We start from the raw sequence: 16,459 nt of genomic DNA, 5'->3' as shown, positions 1-16,459 counted from the left end.
GGTTCTTGAATTAGGATAGCTGCCGGTGGGTCAGACTCCTGAGACATAAGTAGATTTAGAGCAGCCTGCTTTCCCCTGTATCCCCGGCAGTTCCACTGCCAGATCTTTACTCTAGGTTTGGCTGGCATGTTGAATCCGTATCGGATGGCTCGTCCACTTGCATTGTACGAGCGAATTTCGACTTATGTCTTTTATACGCATGTTCCTTCCGAAGTGCAGAAATTGCCGTCTCCGTGTATCGTCGGTTGTTTGCAATCTGGTCTTCACCTGGGACTGACTTCCGCTTTAGCTGTTCTAGCGCCCAGTCGAGATCCCAGAGGGTAAACGGCTGATCGAGTTCTACATTGGAAGCACCAGTGTACGGAGTATAAAGGCTGGGTAGGGGAGGAGGAATGTTGAGATCGCGGAGTTGGGCTGTTAAGGCATCCGCGCTTAGTTGAGATTAGTGCTTCTCGAGAGTGGAAACAGGCGCCGGTTGAGGCCCGAGTAGTTCTCTGAGTAAATGCCAGGTTCTTTTTTGATGACCATGTCCTTAGGCGTAATGGTGAATGACCATGAGATATTCACGAGAGGCTTTCTTATCTTCTCATTCAGCCTCTGAGCGAGAAGAAAAAGTTGGCTGGTCGTGTGAAGCGATAGCTCCGGCAAAGGCGCGGGGAGCACCTCTATATATACTCGTGACTGACGTCAGCAATCATGTGTCTCACCACGTCAGTTCTTCTTTGGGCTTTGACCATGACCTTGAATTTGAATTTGATTTGAATTTGACTTTCACCTTCACCTTTGTCGGGAACGTAGCTACATAAAGTGGCTGCGGCTTAAGTTCCAATTTCGCCCACCTCGAAGATGTTTGAAGGCGATCTGAAACACACGTTGGCCTTGACTTTACTTCGCGTAGTTAAGCTATCGCTTGAATATTTTCATCACTAGGTTCCACCTCCTCTTCTTTACTTTAAGTGTCTGAGTAGGTAGAAGGATATTTTAGAAAGAAACACGAAGAACGCCGCGTGTCGGCAAAATAGCTTCATGGTCTCACAAGGTCAAACCAGGATTTAGTCATTTTTGTGGTGATTTAGCTAATACTCATCGAATGCTTTCACATTTAGATCAGAGTGTAGTAGGTCCGAACGCGAGCTCTCAGGCTCACTATCCGGGGGGCTTTTTTTAATTGGTTCACAGGAAGGGACAGGCGCAGTATCTGTCACACTTATTTCTGTGGACACCTGAACCGCGCCGTAAGGGAAGGGAAGGGAGGAAGGTGGGAGTTAAAGTGGAAAGAGAGGAAGAGGAGCCGTAGTGGAGAGCTACGGCGTAATTTCGACCACCTGGGGATCTTTAACGTGCGCTGAGATCGCACAGCACACGAGCGCCTCCTCGTTTCCCCTCCATCGAGGCGCAGCCGCCGAGGTCGGGTTCGAGCCCGGGTATTCCGGACAGTAGTCGGGCGTCTTACCACTGTACCACCCCGGCGGGGCCTATCCGGGGGTCTAAATCCCTAATCCGTACCGGCGGGAGTTATCCTCGTTTTAACCAAGTTTCAGGTGGTATAAACCAATGCCGTTTTTATTATCGTTACTAATATGAATATCTTTATTATAATGTGTAGTAAATGTTCAAGGCGAAACAAATGAATACTAATATGAGGTGTCATCCAGGTTGCACAACACATGGACCCTGCATTTCGGTAGTCATTGTCACCTTGTCCTCCGTAGATAGTGTACAAATTCTTGTTTTTGTGCTCTCTTGGTGTTAGTATAATATTATTATCGGGACTGACAGTGTGCGTATTGCGTATCACGTGTGCATACATTTATCTTTAGCCACTCTGTTGTACACCTACCAAAAACAGAGTTATATATTGCAGCACAAGCTTTGCAGCAGATTTTGCAGCACATCACTGTTCATATTAACTCAACAAAAATACACGCACTCCAATTGGCTCTGTACGTACTGTACTTGTTCATTGTCTGGACTGCCAGATTGCCAGTGGCTTGACTCAGCTAAGCCAGGGTATACAAAGCGAAAACAGTATTACTTGGGGATGAGACCGAATCGTTTCTCTATTGTTCCTATGTACCCTTTTTGCCGCCTTGCTGCGTCGCTTTGCAACTCTCTTCTCGCTTTTCGGAAGTTTCCATCGCTCGTCTAGCTCTCTCAACTTCATTTTCTCTAAGCGCAGCCTCTTCACGGTGAGCGATATAGGCAGGATGAATAGATTAGTCTTGTAGAAGAGCGAAGCGAGCACTCGCACAGAGCCTGGTTGCCTCATTCATGGCATATCACTACAGACTCGCCGCAATTCTTAGCGTATGCATAAGCCTTCACAAGCGAGCGGTACGTGCTCCACTGCAGCCTTGGGTATTTGAGAACAACATTGCCTACTGCTCCTAAGATACTAATGTACGCATATTTAGTTAGGCCGGCACTTGAATACGCATCTCCAGTCTGTAATCCTCATAAACATTGTGAAATTGACATAATTGAAAGCATTCAAACAAAAACAGTCAGGTTCATGCACCATTGGCACGATCGCATTTCTCACCTCCTAGTGCCGCGTCCACTGTGAACCTAACCCCCTGTCTATGCGCGGTCACATGGATTCATTAAAGTTATTGCATTTAATTGGATTTACAACGTAAACCCTAATAAGCAGCTCACCCCCCATATTCCCAAATCAACCAGGAATCATTATAGCCTTAATTTAAAGCCTTACTTCGCCCGTACTAATGTTTCAAAAACAGCTTTCACCCGGGACGATTGAAAATTGGAACGCAATGCCTACCACAACCCAGTCTCTTCCCCTGTGCTCATTTTAACTCCCATCCCTGCCTAATGATTGTTTTTTTGTGCTTATTGCGAATTAGTTCATTGTCTTTTTCGTTTTTTTTTTATTGTCTGTACGGTATTATATCAATCATGTGTGTAAGCATGTTAATTATGTTCGTTTTGTATCTTGCCCTTTTTGTATGTATTTTCTTAACCCCACCCCCGCAATAGCCCCTGCAAGGGCCGCAATATGTATAAATAAATTACATCTTCCGCTGGGGCGCAGAAGCTGCAGAGCATCGCGCATGCGCAGTGAGGGGCAGCATAGCTAAGTGACAGTGTCACGCGCGGTGCTCCGAAGAGACCGGCGACACGTAGCAGTACGTATGATCTTTGCCAGGTGTGTAGAGAATAAGCAATTGTGTGAAAAACAGCAGCAGAAAAATGCAGCACCGCAAGATCCGCGAACCGGCGAGCAGGCCGCGCGCCGCTATAGGCACCTACTGAAGACCGGCTGAATGTCAAACTCCGGCGTACTCTAAACCGGCCGCAGCTAGCCTAGTGAAGCTTTCGTGTCAGCAATGGGGCGTAAATACATTAAGAACTCTGGTCCGTATAATAACCGTCTATGACCTGAGTTGTCCATGTTAACGGGGGTTGTAATACCGGGGCATGAGTGCATATTATTATTCTTTCAGAGATTGATATCTATTTCTGTCGGTGGACCCATGCCATTCTTATCTCGGGCTTATCGGCTGTGGTGATAGCTACAGGGGTCAATACCCGCTTCTCAAGAGGCATTTGTGGGTTGGAATCCACTCCGCTGCGATTATCAATGCGCAAGCATTGTACAGCTATATGTAAGCGCTTTTCTCATGGACGTGATCTGGTCGGAGCTGTAAAAGAGGAACTAGTTGGTATATCGGAAAAACGAATGTTACCATCAGAAGAGTGTCAATAAATGGTGTGCAAATGACAAAATGGTTGACGTGGGTTATTTAGGTAATTAATTAGAGCAAATTAAGTAGATTTAAGGTAACGCCTGATATATGTCACTCGCGGAATCGTACTGACACATGTCACGGACAGCACAGCAAACCTGTGGCTTACGCGTTTCCCGACATTTAGCAAATTTACAGCTGCTTTCAAATGTTAAACCTCGTCAGGACCGCAGTTGTGTCACACCGACTAAAAACAAAGCAAAATGAAATAAACAAACCTTGAGCGACAAGGATATGAGCTACAAACGGCAAATACTTTGCGTGCCACAATCTTATTCTTACCTTGCAAAGGCAGTTTATGATAATTCAGCGCTGACAAGGCGCTCCATACACATAAACATGAACCAGATTTCGGCTCATGATGCGTTTTAAAAGGAATGGGCGATGACGCGGTTTGTCACTGACTGTGAGCGGAGTGCGCCGTGGTTAACATGCCAGCATCAATGCGCAAAAGCGGTTCGCAACAAAATACGTTATTCGGACGAGGCTAAGTGCAAAGTTATGAACACCGGCACTTGCGGCGGTTTAAAAACTAGGCTTATGTGAAGCATTTTATTTCGAGGCGCTTTCCAGATGAAGGCTGGAAAATCTGCACATGCCACATTTCCCAGCTCAGATCCATTCACCGATTGCAAAGTCAGTGGTAGTAGAACAGTCGGTACATGCTCTCGAACGAGTCCATTGTCTCCTAAAGAGGAAACACGTTTTCAATATGGGATTAACAGTGGAATGACTACGGTATATTTTATTGTCCTAAATGTCCGGATCTCATGTCAATGTACCATTAAACACCAACGACGTGTTCGTGAATCACGCCAGTCACGCATTCTGCCCCAAACCATTCACTCTCAATATCGTAAGGCTTTCGGTCAACATAGCAGGAATACTTTCAATATGCCCACGCGTCATTAACTGCATAACACAACGCAGCAAAAGAAACTATTTTATGTAACGAATGCCTACTGAAAAATCCTGCATTAAATTCATACAGGAAATCGATAAAAGGTTTATTGTACAGGATCTGGGATACAGGATTTTAGGTTATTTAAGGAAATCCCTGTACTGCCCAGGAAAGTCCGGAAAGAGACCGCGCGGAGCTCTGATACCGGAATATCATGTATGGTTGATGGCCCTTGTTTCTGAAAAAAAAAAAAGCGTCGCCAGGCTAAAAAAGCATGCAACAATATAAAATAACATAACTACATTTAAAAAAATAATAATAACGTAATCATCTGACGCTTTAACCACTACTCCACGGTGTTTGAAGGGATTATGATACAGTATATGTAGCTAATTTTTCTCTTTCGTACTTTATGTATTTTTCCGTGGCTGTAAAATTTGTGGCCGTAATTCACCGATCGCCCTTTTACCACGCTGAATAATTTTCCATCATGAGGGTTCACAAATGTCGCGTATCCTAACAATGCGTTCCTTTATTGCAGTGAAACCTCAAGATATCATAATTTATTAGTGCTGATGTGTTTTGGCATCGTCTATGAACGCTTGTAAGTTTTCCTACATGCAGACATATCTGGTGGACTAATACTTGTAATACTGCGTGTTATAGCTTCGCGTGCTACCAGCGAAGCAGCGACGTCAATGAATGCAGTTCCGACTGAGTGATTTCAATATGTAAGCATTCAAGAAAGTTTCGCCCGGTGTACGACTATTTGTGCATCTTCCGATGGCCAGCGATGTTTATTTTAGAGCGCAGCTCTTTAGCGTCCGTTCCTGGGTTTCGCGTCGGCGTCGGCGACGGCCTCGTAACCAGCTCCGCCCCCCTTTCATCCCCCCCCCCCCCCAGCGCTAGCAGCGACTGACTGATACCGCTGGATGCCGCTGACGCCGCTAGAGAGTCAAGATAACGCGACTGCATAGAACACCGTCGCCGCAATGCAGAAAGAGGAGGGGGGGATCCCCCCCCCCCCCTCCTGTTCCTGTGTGGCGGATAGGGTGCTCTTCAGTTGCCGATGCGCCGGTTATTTCACGTAGGCCCCGGCACGTCGACGAATACGTGACCACCTTCCCACGGCTAGACCTGGTTCTTGGCGCTGCGGAAGCGAGGGTATCATATTGATGCGTCGGCATCGGCGGCGTTGTCCCTGAAACCAACTCCGCAGCTGGGGTTGACTCACTATTGGCGTCAGCTGCATCAGTCAGTCGCTGCTATCTCTTCCCTCCTCCCTTTATCGCGTTGTCCGCTTGCTGCGCGTGCTTCTGCCCCCATCGTTTGCCGCTGGGTGTACACGCCGCCTCCCTTCCCCCTCTTCCTGCGAGTCTCCGGTTGTCAAAGCGCCGGCTCGAACTTAATTCCTTTCTTCGCTCCTCCTCCAATGCAACCCCTCCTGTGCGGTGGCAATCAGAGAGCCAGATCGATGGCGGCGGATCTGTATATGTGCACCGCCCGAGCCGAAATTGCCGCTGCCGTTCGACACTGCGAAATTATCTACCAGTTCTTGTTGAGCCATGAGCGAGACGACCGGTGGAAGTCCTCCGGCTGCTGCTGCTGCTGCTGCTGCCGCTGCTGCTGCCGCTGCCGCTGCTGCAGCAGCAGCAGCAGCAGCAGCAGCAGCAGCAGCAGCGGCAGCAGCAGCGGCAGCGGCGGCGGCGGCGGCGGCGGCGGCGGCGGCGGCGGCGGCGGCGGCGGCGGCGGCGGCGGCGGCGGCGGCGGCGGCGGCGGCGGCGGCGGCGGCGGCGGCGGCGGCGGCGGCGGCGGCGGCGGCGGCGGCGGCAGCGGCAGCGGCAGCGGCAGCGGCAGCAGCAGCAGCAGCAGCAGCAGCAGCAGCAGCAGCAGCAGCAGCAGCAGCAGCAGCAGCAGCAGCAGCAGCAGCAGCAGCAGCAGCAGCAGCAGCAGCAGCAGCAGCAGCAGCAGCAGCAGCAGCAGCAGCAGCAGCAGCAGCAGCAGCAGCAGCAGCAGCAGCAGCAGCAGCAGCAGCAAAACGCTAAACGAGCTGCCAGAGCAGAGGCCCAGCGCCGTCGCCGCCAGAATCCAGAGCAGTAAGCGGGGCTGAAGCAGAAGCTCATCGCCGCCGCCGAGAAGGGAGTCTTTGTTAAAGGAATACGTGTGAAAAATAAAAACAAAAATTCTGTGATAGCGCATGCATGTGTTGCTCGATTTCTTTGCCTCAATCTATCGAAAAGGTTAAATAGATTATTTGCTGCGCTCAAATTTCGCATTAGGAAGTAACGTAATCGTCGGTATTTTTTTTTCTCGACCATAGTTTTGTCCTCGCTAGCGAAAAGATACGTTCGTGCTTCCACTTTCGCGAAGGCGGCAGGTCCTCAGTCGCTGATATGAAGATGCGCCGCAAGATCGTACGAGTTGCAGCGACTGTTGTACGCCCAAAATCGACGCGATGAGTCTATATACTTGTAGCGCACACTTCGGTGGCTTCATATTTTCAAGGTATTTGTGGAAGGACGAGTGCTTTTTATATACAGATTAGTTGTATGATATGTTTGGTTTCATGCCTATTTAGTGCGCTGGCGTGCCTGGCATGGTCATTCTGGCTGAGCTTCACAGATCGACCCGGCTTCTGTTCAGAAGCGGAAATACCCTGCCCGGTATCAGTTCCATAAATTATGGCATCGCCCTGTTTTATGTTAATTAATACATACCTAACCGCCGTGGAGCCACGCGGAGCTCTGATTCCGGAAATTCCTGTATGGTCCGTGGCCCTCGTTTGAGAAAAAAAAAAAATCTGGACGCCAGCCTGGAAAAAGCATGCAGATTATAAAATAACAATACTACATTTGAAAAAAAAAAAAAAAAAAAAACATGCGTGTAAGCAAGAACTTTTAAATTCACAAGCTGTAAGTCGAACTTGGGTCATCAGGCTGTCAACATCCGCACACTCTAACCACTACACCACGGCAGGATATGGTCGCGGGGATTGTATTTCTGTTTATACAGTCGACATTGCTCTTTAGTACTTTGTGTATTTTTGTGCGGTGTAGAATTTGTGGTTGTAATTCACCGATCGCCCTTTAAGTACGCTGAATCTTTTTCCTGGCTATCACAAAGGGTTATTCTTGTCCCACAACTCTACAATGCATCGCTTTCTTGCAGGCAAACCTCACAATGTCGCAATTTACTAGTGCTAATGGGTTTTGTCATCGTCTTTGAACGCATGTAGTTTTTTTCTACATACAGAAATACACGGTGCACCAACGGTTATGTTTGTTTTAGCTTCACCTGCTGCCAGCGGAGCAGCGACGTCAATGAATTCGCTTCCGGCCAACCGTTTTGCATACTTAAACACTCGAGGAAGCGACGCCCGATGTCCGGCTAATCTGTGCATATTTCGATGGTCAGCGATGTGTTTCATTTATTATCGAGCGTATTGTTATCCTCGCTAACGAAACGCTACGTTCTTGCTTACATTTTTTCATCTTCGGTCGCAGATATCGAGATGCACCGCAAGATCGTAGAAGAAGTCACTGTTGCAAGTGCAAAAGCAATGCGATGCGCGTATGTACTTGATAGGGCACACATCCACGGCTTCATATCTTCTAGGTATTTGTAAACCAAAGCGTAGTCCACCGATACAGAAACGTTGTAACGTAATATATGTATGGTTGCATGCGTATGTAGCGCGCAGGCATGTTCTGATGTGGTCATTCTTGTTGAGCTTCACAATCCGCCCGAATTGTGTTGAGAAGCGGAAATACTCTGTCCTGTACCAGTTTCATTCATTTGAGTTTGTCCGGCTTCAGTTAAACCGGACGTGACCAGTCCTGTATATGATATCAATACAGGACTGGTCCGCCTTGTTTCATATCCATATCGGACAGATCTTTTAATTTGAGATGGATACTGTAAATGGTCCATTCTGTATTAGCTCCATAGCTGATCGGACCGTCCTGATTGAGATTAATACCGGACATGACCTAACCAGTACAAACCTGTTTAAGCTTCACACAGGGCTGGTCACACCGGAATGCATTTTACACGGAATAATACAGGACTGGTTCAAACCCGTTTAGTGCGATACGGTATGTTTCACCAGGGATGATATAGAAAACATCGACAAAATCGGCCAGTACTAAAATGTGAGACAGAATGGGTGGCTCACATTGAAGGAATAAATAGAAGCATCTAGAGTTGAATAAGAATAAAAAGACACGCTCATAGACGAGCAAGAACAGTGTGCAGATTATCCCAAGGAAACCGCCACCGACTTCCGTATTGAGTACTTGGAGTGCGTTGCGGGAGGCGGGGAGAGCTTGTCCGGTTCATTTGTAATTCGATGCTTGACGGGCTCTTTCGGTAGCGGTAGCAATGTGTGCTGCATGAGGCACGCGGTGTCTGGTGCAGGAATGGTGTCAGATCGGATGCCAGAACTGCGTAACCCTTGCAGCACCCAGTCTTCCTGGTACGGCAAAATCTGGGCGCAGACGGCGAACAGCGACATCCCCATAGCCGCGATGGCCAGTCTCACATCAGTGTGTCGGCCTCCGAGTAGTGCCGTGCTCGTCTGGCCCAGAGTATCACCGACGCGGCTGAATGCGAGGGTCCAAGCCACGCCGCTGCTGCGTGCTGTGACGGGGTACGCGCCGGCCGCTTGTGAGAGGAAGGACGACAAGCAGATGGTTGCCGCCGCGCGCATCAGAACTACGAGACAATTCCACCCAAATGTTTCGTTTTCTTTAAGCGCGATGAAGAGAACTGCCAACAGTGTTCCAAACATGAATCCTGAGGCGACGACGGTCCTTCTGAAGCCGAAGCGATCAAGGCATGGTATAACTAGCAAGAGACCAACAAATGTTACTGCGTAGCCAATGGCCATGACGGTATCGCTCACGGGCACTCCTGAACTGTTAATAACGAATGTGTCATAGGCAAAGCATAATGCTGTGGACATATACGCAAGAAGAACTGTGCGTGCCCTGAGATGCGAGCCGAAGAGCCTGTCACTTCCGGGTGAGTCCCGGTTTTCGGTCTGGGCCTGCAGGTAGTTCTGCATCATGTCGCGGCAATGTTGAAGCGGCACCTTGTTGAGGCTTGCTGCGCGCAAAGCAATGTGCTCGGCTTCTTTTACGTGCCCTGTCGCTGAAAGCCAGGCCGGTGACTCGTCGACGCAGTAGTACATGAGGAGAAGTAGGCAGGTTGAAATCATCAGAATAAGCTGTAGTGCCGCCCAACCGGCTCGATAGAGCTCTGCGAAGAACAGCGTGGTAGGAGTCATCAATACCGAGAACAGCGTGGCCACCGTAACGTACGCAGGAATTCTTGCAGCAGGTGTGACATCGTAAAAGAGAGCTAACATCGGTGGTATTAGAGCGATCGTCGAAGCCGAGACGACGGCGCGAGCGGCGACAAAGAAATGGAAATCATTTGGTACACTGCTCCCAGTGCCTGCTATGAGTACCACAGGTATGGTGATGAAAATGGTCATCTTTCGGCCAACGCGGTCTGCCAGCGTTCCAACTACAGGCAGTGAAGCCAGTGTAGCGGCGGTGCAAACGAGCCTAGCTACTTCGATGAGCCAGCGCCTGTCGCACACGAGGTCCCATTCGCTCACGATGTTTTTGCCAAATTGTTCCATGTCAAACTCCCATGAAGAGCACGGGACCACCCTAGCCGCATCTCCAGCGTCTGGTGGGTCGCGTATCAAGCAATGGCTCAACTGTCCTCGTTCGTCGAGCGGGATAGCCATATTTTTCCACTCTAGGAGGCTGAGGTTCGCGATGGCGTCGGGCCGTCCGCACCAGTGGTCCATGACTCCGGCGGTCAGACTGAAGCTATCGCAGTGCAGGCCGTAGGTACCGAGTGTGATGGTCGTACTGAAGAGAATCAAGTGCTGGAACATACCGCTTCTATAGGGAAGCTGCCTCTCCGTCGTTGGTGGTGATTTCGCAGCTTTAGTGCTATCACTGTTCCTGTGAAAAAGTCGCAAGGGTGGTCGTCCCTGATGAGCAGCCATTGTGAGGGCTTCTTTCTTCTTTGTAAAACCGCGCGCCTATTACTAGGTGTAATGCGGGATTGATGTTGATAGCAGGAGAACAACCACGGTACTATATGTTTTGCAACACTCGAAGACACTCTATCAGAGGAAAACATTGCATGGAAGGACAATTTTTTGAGGGCACGTTTCTATGTAGTGTTAATTTCACGTGCCTGAACTTTGTGCTAGAAACCGCCTCTTTGAACCGGTTCCGGCCAGATTCGACCACGACGGCAAGACTTTTGTCCGATATTTAGTGCATGAGTTTCAGGCTGAACACCTTAGTCCCTTTAGCACTATCCGTACCCTACCTCCCATGCTTAGGCTGCAGCATGCTGTTACGACCGTGCATCATCCGCACTTGCGCGCTCTATTGTTCGCCTGTGGGCATAGGATAAGTGTTGTGGATATGTGCTGTTGGTACAATGGCTCTAAGTGAGCCTGTTTCCAGGAATCTTGTTTTGTAAGCCTGTTTTGCTTTGTGGACACCCTGCAAATGCCAAATTGACCCTGTCAAGAGAACGTCTAGAAAAACACAAAGAAATGTCCCCCTGCGGGAAATAGCCGGAAGTGCTTTCGTTCAATTGTTCACCCTTCCCGTCGAGAAGCGCTATGGTCAAGTAAGGAATGCCTATTGTCCAAAGGAGGCGACAGAGTGACACGTCCGCTGACGTACAGGACAAGAAAGGAGCAAGGTGATTACGGCCATTAGAGGATTTCCTGGGAATGCAGGAAAGATTTGCAATTGTTGGAAAGGGACAATGCTGGGAGCCGTATGCGGCGCGCACGTGCACTTGGGTTTCTGAGAAGTAAATCCACTTGCCGGAACCAGCCTATCGATTCTTGGCTGAAGAATAGAAATGTACCTCCTCGCCGTTCCCAAGCTTTTCCCGCCAACAAGTGACCAGGCTCAACGAAACAATGCCGGGCCAGTCAGTGCTTCAGACCATCAGTGCAGTGATGTGTTCGATTGGATGCTGATATCTGAGGGGCGTGCCCTGGATTTGGTTGGTCAGCATCTTCAGAGAGGGGCTGGACATAGGGGGTTTTAAGGACGCTGCAGAGCACGAAATGTCGCTCTGAGCCCTGGGTAAACGGCTCATCCAAGACGCTTCTCGCTATGAACTCTTTACGCTTGCCATTTTGTTAATATACCCTTCTTTTTCATGTAAATAATCATGTAAATAAGTTTTCTCAAAGTGCCATTAAACCTGCTTGTATATATTTCACCAACTTCGAAGATTCAATCCTTCATGAACTCGGAGTCTCTGCACGCTACCAAGTGAAGGCCGGGTCGACATAGCCCCAGCGTCACGACAACTGGTGACCAGCGTTGGGATCTGAATCTACAAGCCACAACATCTGGTGATTGGAGGTGGATCTGAAGCTACAAGCCACAACATCTTGTGATCGGAGGTGGCATCTCAAGCAACAAGCAGGAGCAACAAGCAGGAGCAACAATCGGCCAACAAGAGAGCAGCTCGGAACATCGATCGCATGTGTGGGTGAGTGCTTGGCTTTTCTTCTGATGTGGACCAGGTTCTAGAACAGGGTTAGCTTTTAGAACTGGTAAAAAGTGTTGAAACGCCTTTAGGTTTGGTAGTTCGCACTGTTGTTTTGGAAGTAGCCGACACTCGGAGCGATCATGGACCTACAAAAGCTGCAGAAACCGGAACTGTTGCAATTGTGTGAGGAATTGGGAATTGATACAAGTGGTTTGGCACGAAAACCCTTGATTATAAAGGCAATCACTGATCTGGGAACCGATGATGAGGAGCTCAGTGAAGCATGGAACCTCATCGGACAAAAAAAGGAGGAACAGCTCCGACAGCAGAAAGAGCGGGAAAAAGAGGAAAAGAGGCGTGAGCGTGAACTTGAGAGGGAAAAAGAGGAAAAGGAGCGTGAACTTGAGAGGGAAAAAGAGGAAAAGAAGCGTGAAATTGAAAGAGAAGCAAAAAGGCTGGAGCTAGAATTTGAGCTTCCGAAATTAGAACTAGAGTTGAGCAAGAGGTCGGGCAATTGTCCCCAGCTAGCGGTACCTCTTCTCAACAAGGAGGCAGATTTCAAGATGTCAAAGTACATGCAGCCATATGTGATATCAGGGGATATCGGTCTGTATCTGGCTAACTTTGAGCGAACTTGCGAAAAACTGTCCTTACAGCGAGACACGTGGTCTCAGAGTTTATTGACGGTTCTGCCCTGCGAGGCAGCGGAGGTTGTCGCGCGGCTAAGCAAAGAGGACGCGGACAACTACGAGAAGGTCAAGGCTTGCCTTCTGAAAAAGTATAGGCTTAGCGCCGAGGCGTTCAGACAACGTTTTCGGAAAGCTACTAAGTCCAGGGACGAGAGTTACCCTGAATTCCTGTACAATTTAAGAGTCAATTTGGGCGAGTGGCTAAAGAGCACTGATTCCTACAGTGATAGGGACGCTGTAGTCGAGCGAATTCTTTTGGAGCAGTTTTATAACTGCCTCCCAGAAACAGAAAGAAATTGGTTACAGGACCGAGCCGACATTAAGTCGGCAACTGAAGCTGCCGAACTCATTGAGGAGTATGCTTCGCGCCGACAATTCAGCAACCCAGCAGTGGATAGGCCCCGCAATCCCAAGTTGAGTGTGAATAACCGTCAGGAAAGGCACTTTGCTAGAGTTGGAAACGAAGAAATGAAGGTTTCTTCAGGCAAACTCCCTTCAAAGGACGGCAGTGAGAAAAGTGGGGAAGTGACCACCGCGCAGAACACTAAGAATAAGCTTGAGGCTAGGAAGCCGCTCACATGCTTTAGGTGTAATGAGCAGGGTCACATTGCCGTCAACTGCCGGAAAGAAAAGATTGCTTTCTCGTATGTCAGTGACTGCGATAAAAATATGCAGCTTTTGGAACCTTACATGCATGACCTAGTAGTCAACGGGAAGCCTTGCAAGGTACTGCGCGATTCGGCCGCAACGATGGATGTTGTCCATCCGGCATATGTGTCGCCTTCCGACTATACAGGTCAGTGTGCATGGATCCGCCAGGTAGTGGAGGAACAGAGTGTGTGTTTGCCAATCGCGAACGTGGTCATCGAGGGCCCTTTCGGCGAGTTAACAACCGAGGCTGCCGTTTCAGGAAAGCTTCCTAAGCGCTATCCGTATTTGTTTTCCAACAAATCGGACATGCTACTGCGAAAGAGGGGCATCCTTTTCGGAGACAGAGTTGTGCAAGCCTTAACACGTTCAAAGGCGCGAGAACTAGCTACACTGCTCATTCCAGAAAAATCCACAGCGGAGGAAACGGCAGTTAAAACAGTGGTCGATGCGGAAAATAGCGGGTCAGAAAACTTTGAGAGCGAGGCATCTCAGATAAGTCAACTTGAAAGTGAGCTTGATGAGACGCGGAATGAGGACGTTCTAGAGAGTAACCTCCTGCCGCCAGTGTCTAGTAATCTCACGAGACTTTTAAGTGGAACCCGAGAGGACTTAGCTATGGAGCAAGCCGTGGTAAATCTAACGTTAAACCTTCCCGAGGATATGGAGGGCAACTTGATTTGCCTCAGCGGAAAAGGAAGCAACGCTCAGGAGCTTCTCAAAAAGACGGAGCAGAGAGGAGAACTAAAGAAATCCCAGCTGTCCGATCTGGGCGAGATAATAACAGAGTTTCAGGCCTGCTTCGTGGACAGGCCAGGCAGGACTGATTTGACTGAGCACGATATTGAGCTGACTTCAGACGTGCCAGTGCGATCAAGGTGCTACCGATTCTCTCCAAGGCAAAGCGAAATTCTGGATAGGGAAGTAACTCGCATGCTGGAATTGGGAGTAATAAAACCCTCGGAAAGCGATTATGCTTCGCCTATGATCTTAGTAGAAGCTCCAGGTAAAGACCCTAGGCCTGTGGTAGACTACCGAAAGCTAAATTCTCTCACCAGGGATCAAGTGTATCCTATTCCGAATATTGAGGAGAGAGTAGAACAGGTCAGTAGAGCGGCATATGTGACTACGCTGGACCTTACTCGAGGATACTGGCAAGTACCGCTCACTGAACGCGCCAGCAGATACGCCGCTTTCGTCACTCCGACGGGCAGCTACCAGCCAACAATGATGAGTTTCGGGCTCAAAAATGCTCCATTTTGTTTTTCCCGACTCATGGATAGGGTTTTAAAGGGGTGTGAAACATTCGCGGTGCCTTATTTAGACGACATTGCGGTTTTTTCCGACTCATGGGCGGACCATATGGTACATCTAAGAGCTGTACTGAGCCTTTTGCGTCAAGCTGGACTAACCGTAAAGGCCGAGAAATGTTGCCTGGCAAGGGCGACCGTGGACTACTTGGGTCACAATGTAGGTCAAGGTTTCAGGAAACCCAGCGAGATTAAGATTTCTGCGGTAGCAGACTACCCGCGGCCGAGCACGAAGACGGAAATGCTCGTCTGACTGGGTACTACAATCACTACATCCCTAACTATTCAGCTTTGGCTAGCCCTCTGACAGACGCTCTCCGCAAGACAGAACCGACAAATGTAGTCTGGGACGAACAAAAGGCAGCCTCCTTCGTAAACCTGAAGGCTGTGCTGATTAGCCGTCCGGTATTGCGAGCTCCAGACTATGGCCGAGAATTCACGGTCCAGTGTGATGCCAGTGATCGAGGGTTAGGTGCTGTTCTCTGCCAGAGAGATGACGACGGTAATGAGCACCCCGTGCTCTACCTGAGCAGAAAACTGAGTTCTAGAGAGAGGGCTTATTGCGCGTCAGAGAAAGAGTGCGCTTGCATTGTATGGGCCATTCAAAAATTGCAGTGCTATCTTGGAGGGGCCAAATTCACCGTAGAGACGGACCATTGTCTCCTGGCTTGGCTGCAAACTGCGACCTCGAAGAACAGTCGCCTTCTTAGGTGGAGCTTGATTTTACAGCAGTACAATTTTGAAATAAGATACAAAAAGGGGAAGTTAAATGGGAATGCGGACGCGCTTAGCCGCTCTTTCTAAGCGGTCCGAGATGTTCCTCACCATGTATCCAAATTGATAATCAGGTTTTTTTTTGTTTCGTGCGCTTGTATATGTGTGACTATGTAAAACAGCACGTTTGGTTTTCGAGGCATACGTGGGTCCTGAACGTCTTGAGTGTGGGCTTTTCTCGAACAACGATGGCAGTTTTCTTTTAACCTAGTCTCTTCAGACGGGAGCCGAGTGCTTGCTTGGACATGTGGTTGAGTTTCAGATAGCTCAAGCAATTTGGCCTACAACAATCAAGACAACGCGACAAGCAACAGCGAGCTTCAAGCGTTCACGTGCAGGCCATTAAGTCGTCTCTTCATGCAGCAGCTGCGACTGCTGCCCTCCGTGACTCTTCTGGCGGGCGAGGAGGCTGTTACGACCGTGCATCATCCACACTTGCGCGCTCTATTGTTCGCCTGTGGGCATAGGATAAGTGCTGTGGATATGTGCTGTTGGTACAATGGCTCTAAGTGAGCCTGTTTCCAGGAATCCTGTTTTGTAAGCCTGTTTTGCTTTGTGGACACCCTGCAAATGCCAAATTGACCCTGTCAAGAGAACGTCTAGAAAAACACAAAGAAATGTCCCCCTGCGGGAAATAGCCGGAAGTGCTTTCGTTCAATTGTTCACCCTTCCCGTCGAGAAGTGCTATCATTCAGTGAGGAATGTCTACTGTCCAAAGGAGACGACAGAGTGACACGTCCGCTGACGTACAGGACAAGAAAGGAGCAAGGTGATTACGGCCATTAGAGGATTTCTTGGGAATGCAGGAAAGATTTGCAA

This window comes from Amblyomma maculatum, chromosome 2 (genome assembly GCF_055883805.1).
Source record: "Amblyomma maculatum isolate TAMU_Amacu chromosome 2, ASM5588380v1, whole genome shotgun sequence".
Classification (NCBI taxonomy): domain Eukaryota; kingdom Metazoa; phylum Arthropoda; class Arachnida; order Ixodida; family Ixodidae; genus Amblyomma; species Amblyomma maculatum.
Note: the sequence above shows the minus strand (reverse complement) of the source record.